This window comes from Vitis riparia, unplaced genomic scaffold, assembly GCF_004353265.1.
Source record: "Vitis riparia cultivar Riparia Gloire de Montpellier isolate 1030 unplaced genomic scaffold, EGFV_Vit.rip_1.0 scaffold380_pilon_pilon, whole genome shotgun sequence".
Lineage (NCBI taxonomy): Eukaryota > Viridiplantae > Streptophyta > Magnoliopsida > Vitales > Vitaceae > Vitis > Vitis riparia.
In genome coordinates this window covers 83,755-93,501 of record NW_023269672.1, presented here as the reverse complement: position 1 = coordinate 93,501, position 9,747 = coordinate 83,755, and the positions used below count along the sequence as shown (strand labels likewise).

Below are 9,747 nucleotides of genomic sequence, written 5' to 3'. Positions count from 1 at the left end.
CCTTTTGTTCTTACCCATAGTCCTCCTTCTAAAAATTCAGAATCCTCAAGACGTCCCGTAATTTCATAGCTTTGAATTTTTAGACTTCCTCTGAATTTCGTTTCTCTCACCTACGCACCCAAGTAGGCATCGGCAAAGATAGGGATCAATCTTAGGACTGATCTTCCACTTCCAATTTCTCCTCCTAAAAATTAGTCTTTTGATAATAAGGTTGGTCCTCAAAGAAGTTAACATCCATTATAACAAATTTCTTATATTACTTCTGTCAAGCAATGAAGGTTGAAAAGTTTGAAGTGGAGAAAAAGTCTTTCCAGGTAAATTTTGAAGGTTCCAATGGGGGAACTTGGATTTCAATAACAGAAAGGAGTCGAGGGTTTGTTGTCTCAGTAGGATTTGGAAAGAATGAGTTGGAATGGTTGACGGAGCATTTGAAGAAAGCTGTGGAGTTGGAGGCTTCCAGGGGATTTATACAAAAGATTAGGGGCAAGACTAGGACTCACTTGATGGAGATTTGTTTCAATAGTAGAGGGCGTTTCATGAAAATTACAGCAATTGTTACAAAAAGGAAACCATTAATCCTTGTCGTTCCCGAGGGTGTTAAAGGCAATGGGTGGGAAGCCCTTAGAAAGGCGAATTCTTCAGTGCAAGATTATTCTGATCAAGCTGGAAGAGTTTTGAAGGAGACGTTTAAAGATGCTCAGGCAAGTAAGGGCATTTACAGAGAATGTCGGTCATACGTAGAAGTGGTTACAGAGGATGGACCTAGGAACAGAGCCCTGTTGTCAGTTGGAAAATGGGCCAGAGTTGTAATATGTGAATGCAAAGAAAAAGCTCAAGATTGGGCTCACGTAGGAAAAGTTATTGCGAGGATGATGGGTACGAAAGGAATGGTGTCTGTAACCCCTATTTCCTCTTTCAAGGGGTGTTTCTTTGTGGATTCTGCAAGGAGTGCCGAATGGTTCCAAGAGTAAGGAAGATTATTAGTGAGAGGAAGGTCTATTCTCCAGAGAAGATGGTCGCCAAGAGAAAATATGGTTGTTGTTGGAAAATTTAGAAGAGGATGGTTAGAACTAAAAGGTCTTCCTTTTCACTTGTGGGATGAAGATCAGTTGAAATTCATTATGAAGAAGTGGGGGAGGGTAACGAAGGTGGCATGAGAATCTTTGAAGCTTGTAGACTTATCAAAGGTGAAGCTGTGGGTGGAGATGCTTCCAAATGTCGTGCTACCAACGTTGCTAGAGGTGGAAGATGGGGCCTGGACATTCACAGTCATAGTTATAGTCACCAGAGAAGATGAAGAAGATGACATTTTCAAGTCTGAGTCAACCCGTAGTAGGGACGAGTTGTTGAAAGCGGGAGGTTGCATCTCTCAATGGTCAAAGAATGTAGAGGGGCTACGCGATAGCATTAGGAATAATGAGTGCTATAGTAGGAGGCTTCTTCCTCAGTCACATTATCGTTTTTCAAGTTCAAACTTGGCGTCTAAAAGGGGGAATGGCTGGAGAGGGAGTCTTCTAGGCCCAACAGAAGAAATCATTAATGGGTCCACTATGCTCGAGACCTTGTTTAAAGCCCATCCTGTTAAGGCCTAGATTGGGACGAAAAATCATGGGCTTCCTGCTGGTCCAGTTGTTATTCAAGCCCACGAGACTGTAGCGTTGTTGTCTTCAACGTTCTAGCACGCATGATCTTCTGCAAAGGTGGTCTCGCTGTTTGCACGGTCTCAAGATCCAATTGAAGTTAGGACCGGCGGGAACGAGGCTTTCTCTGAAGAGGATGGTCGGGCCTTTGAGAGAAAGACCCAGTCTCTTCCCAACCCTAGCCCACCTTCAGCCGCAATCATAGGCTGTAATTTAAAAGGCTCGTCGTGGTTGGGCCAAAGAATAGGAGGAACGAAGACTTCTGTTAAGACGGGTTTGTTTCGAAGGGAAGAAGATGCTGTAGTGAGAAAGGGGAAAGCTTTTGAGGTTCAGACGAGAGGCTCTGAGCAGAAGGAAGATAAGGTCGTTTCAAAGAAGCTATGGACTACCCTTTTTCCTCCCAGTTTCGATCGCCGACGAGGACTTCGGAGTCGTAGCGAGCCTCTTTTCCTTGGGAATACATCATCAGTTAGCGAAGTTTGTCTTTTGGAAGAGGATTTCGAGACGGGATCTCAGTTGGAACGAGGATTCAAAGCGAGTCCTCTCTTTCACTGTCAATCGTCAAGGAATCGAAAACGGTGTTTGGGGGAAGAGACCTCGTCATCAAGAGGTGAAGCGGCTTTGCTCAATCCCCATTTCGAAGAAGACAAAGAAGGTTTTTTGGGCCGAGTGGGATCCGATCTTCGTGGTTCATTGATTACTACCAAAAAGTGCTATTTTGTAGACCTAATTATAATGGTTTTAAGCACCTTTGTGTAGTAATCATATTCATTTAACCCAATTAATTCATTAAGGTCCTTAGTAATTGGTTTTAACCATTTTGTGGCAAGTTTACATGTTTTTATCAGCTTATGAATCAATTCAAGCATGCCAAATGATGGAGGAGCTAATTAGACAAGTTAAAGCAAGGATTTTGGAAGTTTACAGGCTTGAATTTCAAGTGGAAACACAAGCACAAGCAAAGAGAATGCAAAGAGGAAAAACAAGCAAAGTGAAGAGGAAAACAGAGGACAGCAGCTGCAGTCTTCTTTCGAACTTTTGGAGCACTTCCCGAAGTCCATTTTCTACATTCTATATACCATTTCAAAGCTCAGGAAGTCAAGAATCCAACGCTTCAAACCGTGCACAATTTGGAGCTGAAATGAGGAAGATATGGCCTTCGGAAGACAACTGCATCAAATCTTGTGAAAATTTCGCAAGGTGAATTTCTCCTTGCGAAATTTCGCAAGGAGGATTTAGCACATTGCGAAAATGCCGAATTTCCTCTGTTTCTCCACGCACGCACCACCGACTTCTCAGATATTTGTAGCTTGATATTTTCTCATGTAAATTCCTTTTGTAACCTTGTATTCAGCCATCATAAGGCTTTATCTTGTAATTTTGCTATATATAGAGGTGCACAACACCTCCAAAAAGGGAGATTGGAAAATGGACGGATGGGGTGATCGATCCTTTGTAGATTAAATTAGAATATATAAAGCTCTGTTTTCCTTCTTTTCTCTTTTCTTTCTCATTTTCTTAGTAGCCAAACAGCCTCTGAGGACTTTTCCTCAGAGGATGGTTGGCTAAAACCTTTAAGTTTCTCAAAGTATGGATGTTATGTGATGGCTTGGATGCAATCCCATGGAAATTTCTCGCACCCGGAAGGTAAGGTAGTCGTTTTTCATTAATGGTTCATTAATGTAAAGTTTGGTTTTTATTTCCTTTGGACAACTTCCAACGGCCAATACTTGATAAGCTTTTGGATTTCTATCCATTAGTTATCTCCTACGAGCTATTGGAAGGTGAGGTTTTCAATTCCAAGTTTTGCATTAATCCGTTAGAACCAATTTCAATGGCCATTGAAAGGTGAGTTTATCACCTAGAATGACTTTGAGTTGCCAATATTTGGTAAGCTTTTGGCTTTAGACCATTAGTTATCTCTTACGAGCCATTCAAAGGAAGTCTAAGGTGAATAACCATTGATGAAATCACTACCATCTTTTTGTCATTTTAAAGGATTAAAACTTGATTTGCTAAATCCATACCGGTTCGGGAAGCAAGCATCACCATAGTTGCAACCCCAACGCGAGGAGCCTATCCTGAGATTTCCAATTTGCATAAGAGCCAGAGCATAGCTATCCTATCTTTGAGAAACTTGTTTTTACACCCTTTTATTTTAGTCTTTAATGTTAGCTTAGATTAGTTTAAATCTCTCTAAAACATTTTCATCTTCTTTTAAAGCTAACATCCATAAGAAAATCACCTATTTTCCTAATTTGAATATCACTCGTGTTTGCGAAAACCCTTCCCAGTGAACGATCCTAGAACCACTATGCTATAGTAGCTTGGCTACTTTAGTAATAGTATTTAAGGTATAAATTTTGTTGATACGCCTTTAAAGCTAAGCTACCATGAGTCGCATCAAATGGCGCCGTTGCCGGGGAAGGTGCCACAAGCACAGTGAAGCAACCATTAAGGGTAACTTGTGATCTTCATCACAAGTTTGGTGAGTTTTCTTCTATTTTTTTTTTTTAGTTTAGTTTTTATTTAGTTAAATTTTTTATTCTCTTTTCTTTTATTTTTGTTTTAATTTCAATTTGTGCATTCCTTGTTGGATTCGAGACCAAGAGGGAACCCTGGTACAAGTTGAAGAAAAGAGCCTTAGTTGAATATCATTTTTTAGAAATGGAAATTCCACATGAAGATCAAAGCTCTCATTATGATCATGAGAAGGACAAAGTTGCATATTTATCCATGAGGGATCGGATTGAATTAGGGAAAAGGCAGGTTCAACAAAGCCAATGGGGTAGTAAGAATGCTTTGAATGAAGACATGAGCATGAAGGCAAAGCTAGCATCTATGGCTAGAACGATAGAAGAGTTTGAATTGAGAAATGTGCATACTGAAGCACAACCACAAGCCATGCCAACTTCATTTGAGTATGTAAACCATCCCAACCTTACAAGCCAACCTCAACATCAACCGAATGACAAATTCGCATACCTATCCATGAGGGATCGGATTGAATTGGGGAAAAGGCAAGTTCAACAAAGCCAATGGGGTAGTAAGTATGCTTTGAATGGAGATGATTCATATGAGCATACGGTAGGGGAGTGCCCTACCATTCCAACTATGAGAGAAATGCGCGGTTACCAAAGATCCTACACCTCAAGTTGGAATAAACATCCCAACCTTACAACCCAACCTCAACCTCAACCATCAATGAGTACATCTTCATTGGAGCAAGCCATTTTGAAGATAAGCAAAGTCATGGAGGACTTTGTAGGTGAGCAACAAAAGATCAACTCTCATCTTAATGAAAAGATTGATAATTTGGAGAGTTCAATAAATGTAAGAATGGAGGAGGTTTATAATGATCTATCACTAAGGATAGAAAAAATTCAAGACTCCATTGAGAAGCTCACCAATCTCGACATAGCAAGGGGGAAAAGGAAGCTTCCTCTTCAACCCCACCATAACCTTCAAGGAACCAATGCAAAAAGATCAAGGAAAGTGTTGATGATCGACATTTGGTGGGGGATTGCTATGACAACTCTATGGACCAACCTTTCATTGAAAATCATAAGGTTCAAGATGATAAAGGGTTACTTGAACCCTTTAAAGCATCCACTTCTCCAGGGAAGAGAAGAGAAACGAATTCCCTTGGACCAAATGGGAAGGATGCCAATTTTGTTTGGGATCCAGGGGGATTTCAGCATGAAGTGGGTGTGTGAGTGAGGATGAGCTAAATAGTTCATCTTCTTTTTGGGGTACATGCTATCAGCTTCATTTAAATTCTATGCTTTTTTTAAAATTATGCATGTTTTAGTTTGAATTCTTAGCTTTAATTTAGTTTTAATATGTTTTTAAGATGAGTTTTGAAGTGTTCATGCAGGTACGAAAGCTCACAAGCTCACAAATGTGGAGAAAAAGGTGAAATAGGGGAGAAATATATCTAAGTCCAAGCTTAAAACCCCATTTGCAACTCAACAAGTGAGTTGCAAAATTTTCGCAAGGTGAATTTCACATTGCGAAAATTTCGCAAGGTGAATTTCACATTGCGAAATGCACATTTTGGCAAGATGCAAAATGCAACCTCTCGGGATTGCACTTTCGCAAGGGAGTAACCAGTGCGAAAATTTCGCAAGGTGAATTTCTCCTTGCGAAATTTCGCAAGGAGAGTAACCAGTGCGAAAATTTCGCAAGGTGAATTTCACCTTGCGAAATTGTTTTCAAAGCCAAAAATCTCCAATTTTAACACCCCTGCAAGCTACGTTCAAATGCCATTGCAACTTATATGAGTATACCATCATGGCATGGACCCTTTGAGCCTTGTCCTCAGCTGCTCAAAGTGGGGCCCACTCATCATTTTTGTAAATATTTAGTATAAATTCCTCTCTCATTCAATTTTTGAATTTTGAAAAAGGTGGTTCAACCTTTTCAACTCCAAGTCCACATCACATGAGGTACCACTTCCTTCCTCCTTATTTTAGATTCAAACATTGAGGACAATGTTCATCTCGGTTGGGGGGAGAGATGAGGAAGTAAGTATTAGTTTAAATTTTTATCATACTTAGTTAAATTAGCTACTTTTTAAAATTTTTAAAAATTTTTGCTTTAAACTCCATGGATATTAAGGATTAACTCTCAAAATTAAATGAGAGAAGTCGAGTTTCAACTTGATTACATGAGTCTTAGAGTTTGTATTATGCTCTTCTAAAAGTTGATGAATTGTTGAAACTCCCATTGCATGCAAACTTATCTCTTCCACCTTAAGCTATTCGCACACACATACATTAGATTCCGGTTATAAGATGTGAAACTATCTCACCCTTTAAGCTTGAGAAATCATAATTTGACACCTTTAACCTCTCTTTAATAGTGTTGGGACACCTCATAAAGACCAATGAGTCTTTGAAAAAATAGAAAAAAAAAAAGAAAAAGAAAAAGAAAAAGAAAAAGAAAAAAAAAGAAAAGAATAAACTTCTTTGCTTGCCTTGAAACCTGAGCATGGTCCGAAGGGGTGGTGAAAGCCTTTAAAGCCTGGTGCCCTAAGCCTTTATTGGTTGGGAGTCACCGATCCTCTGCTTGTTACATGGGTGAATTGGTTAAGTTTAGTAAGTGAAAAGAATTGTGAATAAGAGGTGCGTTCCTAGCCTATCAAGAGATGGTTAATTTTGCTAAGCTTAAAGAAAGACTTAGGTTGGGGGGAGATGATAGTTATCCATACTATACTCGGAAGCTAATCACATTAACACTTAGCTTTTAGTGGAAGAATTTGATTTGGATCTTTTGAGAGTGGAAATTCTTTTGATGCTTAAACTTGCATAATATCCATTCTTTGTACTCTATGATCAAGTGAATGCTTTGACAACTCTTATTATAGGTTGAGTTTAACATCTTTATTGATCCATGGATGTCCATCATGCCACTCATATCATTTTTTGGAGTGATTTGCATGATCCCTTTTATGTATATTATTATAGTTTACTTAGTTTTTATCTCCTCCATTGCTAAGGGACTAGCAATGAGTCGGTTGGGGGGTGTGATTACTACCAAAAAGTGCTATTTTGTAGACCTAATTATAATGGTTTTAAGCACCTTTGTGTAGTAATCATATTCATTTAACCCAATTAATTCATTAAGGTCCTTAGTAATTGGTTTTAACCATTTTGTGGCAAGTTTACATGTTTTTATCAGCTTATGAATCAATTCAAGCATGCCAAATGATGGAGGAGCTAATTAGACAAGTTAAAGCAAGGATTTTGGAAGTTTACAGGCTTGAATTTCAAGTGGAAACACGAGCACAAGCAAAGAGAATGCAAAGAGGAAAAACAAGCAAAGTGAAGAGGAAAACAGAGGACAGCAGCTGCAGTCTTCTTTCGAACTTTTGGAGCACTTCCCGAAGTCCATTTTCTACATTCTATATACCATTTCAAAGCTCAGGAAGTCAAGAATCCAACGCTTCAAACCGTGCACAATTTGGAGCTGAAATGAGGAAGATATGGCCTTCGGAAGACAACTGCATCAAATCTTGTGAAAATTTCGCAAGGTGAATTTCTCCTTGCGAAATTTCGCAAGGAGGATTTAGGCACATTGCGAAAATGCCGAATTTCCTCTGTTTCTCCACGCACGCACCACTGACTTCTCAGATATTTGTAGCTTGATATTTTCTCATGTAAATTCCTTTTGTAACCTTGTATTCAGCCATCATAAGGCTTTATCTTGTAATTTTGCTATATATAGAGGTGCACAACACCTCCAAAAAGGGATTTTGGAAAATGGACGGATGGGGTGATCGATCCTTTGTAGATTAAATTAGAATTATATAAAGCTCTGTTTTCCTTCTTTTCTCTTTTCTTTCTCATTTTCTTAGTAGCCAAACAGCCTCTGAGGACTTTTCCTCAGAGGATGGTTGGCTAAAACCTTTAAGTTTCTCAAAGTATGGATGTTATGTGATGGCTTGGATGCAATCCCATGGAAATTTCTCGCACCCGGAAGGTAAGGTAGTCGTTTTTCATTAATGGTTCATTAATGTAAATTTTGGTTTTTATTTCCTTTGGACAACTTCCAACGGCCAATACTTGATAAGCTTTTGGATTTCTATCCATTAGTTATCTCCTACGAGCTATTGGAAGGTGAGGTTTTCAATTCCAAGTTTTGCATTAATCCGTTAGAACCAATTTCAATGGCCATTGAAAGGTGAGTTTATCACCTAGAATGACTTTGAGTTGCCAATATTTGGTAAGCTTTTGGCTTTAGACCATTAGTTATCTCTTACGAGCCATTCAAAGGAAGTCTAAGGTGAATAACCATTGATGAAATGCACTACCATCTATTTTTCATTTTAAAGGATTAAAACTTGATTTGCTAAATCCATACCGGTTCGGGAAGCAAGCATCACCATAGTTGCAACCCCAACGCGAGGAGCCTATCCTGAGATTTCCAATTTGCATAAGAGCCAGAGCATAGCTATCCTATCTTTGAGAAACTTGTTTTTACACCCTTTTATTTTAGTCTTTAATGTTAGCTTAGATTAGTTTAAATCTCTCTAAAACATTTTCATCTTCTTTTAAAGCTAACATCCATAAGAAAATCACCTATTTTCCTAATTTGAATATCACTCGTGTTTGCGAAAACCCTTCCCAGTGAACGATCCTAGAACCACTATGCTATAGTAGCTTGGCTACTTTAGTAATAGTATTTAAGGTATAAATTTTGTTGATACGCCTTTAAAGCTAAGCTACCATGAGTCGCATCATTCATCAATCACGGATTCACCTTTTAGTCCAGAAATCAAAGGTAAAGGGCTCAACTTTGAGGGGATTTGTGAAATGCCGGGAGTGGAAAACTTGGAGGTATGCCTGTATTCACTTTCTCAGCCACCCGAGTCTTCTTCTATCCCTTCTTGTGGTTTGGCACTTCCTTTGCCGAGTCCCTCTAGTCCAGATCTTCCTAGTTCAATCTTTCTTTCTCAGTCTCCTATGGAAAATCGAGTAATTTCTGAAATTTTTTCTAAAAAAGATGTTGTTGGCACTTTTTATCAAAAATATGTTGGCATTCCTGTCCGTGATGAGGAGAAGACCCAGTTTGCTTTATCAAACCAGATTTCCAAGAGTTTTAACCCCAGTAAGTCTAAACCTAGCTTACCTAAGGAGGTTTCCAACCTGGTTATAGGTATCCAGGGTGATACTATGGTCTCTCCATCGGGCGAGTTCTAAATAGATGGCCTGTCCCCCAGGAAAATGGCTAAAGTGCGTGAGGTTTTAAGTTCTTTGGATATTAAGGTTTATTCCAGGAGGAAGAACAGATGGTCCACAGGTATTTGAGACCTGTTGGAACTGGTTTGGTGGTTTAGGGTTTGTGAGTTTCTCTATGAAAATTATCAATTGGAATACCAGGGGCTTGGGATCAAGGAATAAGAGAAGGGTGGCTAAAGATTTTCTGAGGTCAAAGAATTCAGATGTTTTGATGATTCAGGAAACAAAAAAGGTGAAATGTTATAGAAGGTTTGCGGGTAGTGTCTGGACGGTCAAAAATAAGGAATGGGTTGCTCTTTCGGCATGCGGGGCTTTATGTGGGATTTTGATTATTTGGGACTTTAAAAAACTGCGTAGTGAGGAGG

The 9,747-nt window shown here is 39.1% G+C and overlaps 1 pseudogene; it reads left to right on the top strand.

Annotated features, from left to right (window-relative positions):
- The first annotated feature begins 1,205 nt into the window (after positions 1 to 1,205).
- LOC117909803 overlaps positions 1,206 to 9,747 on the top strand; it is a 31,051-nt pseudogene continuing 22,509 nt past the window's right edge.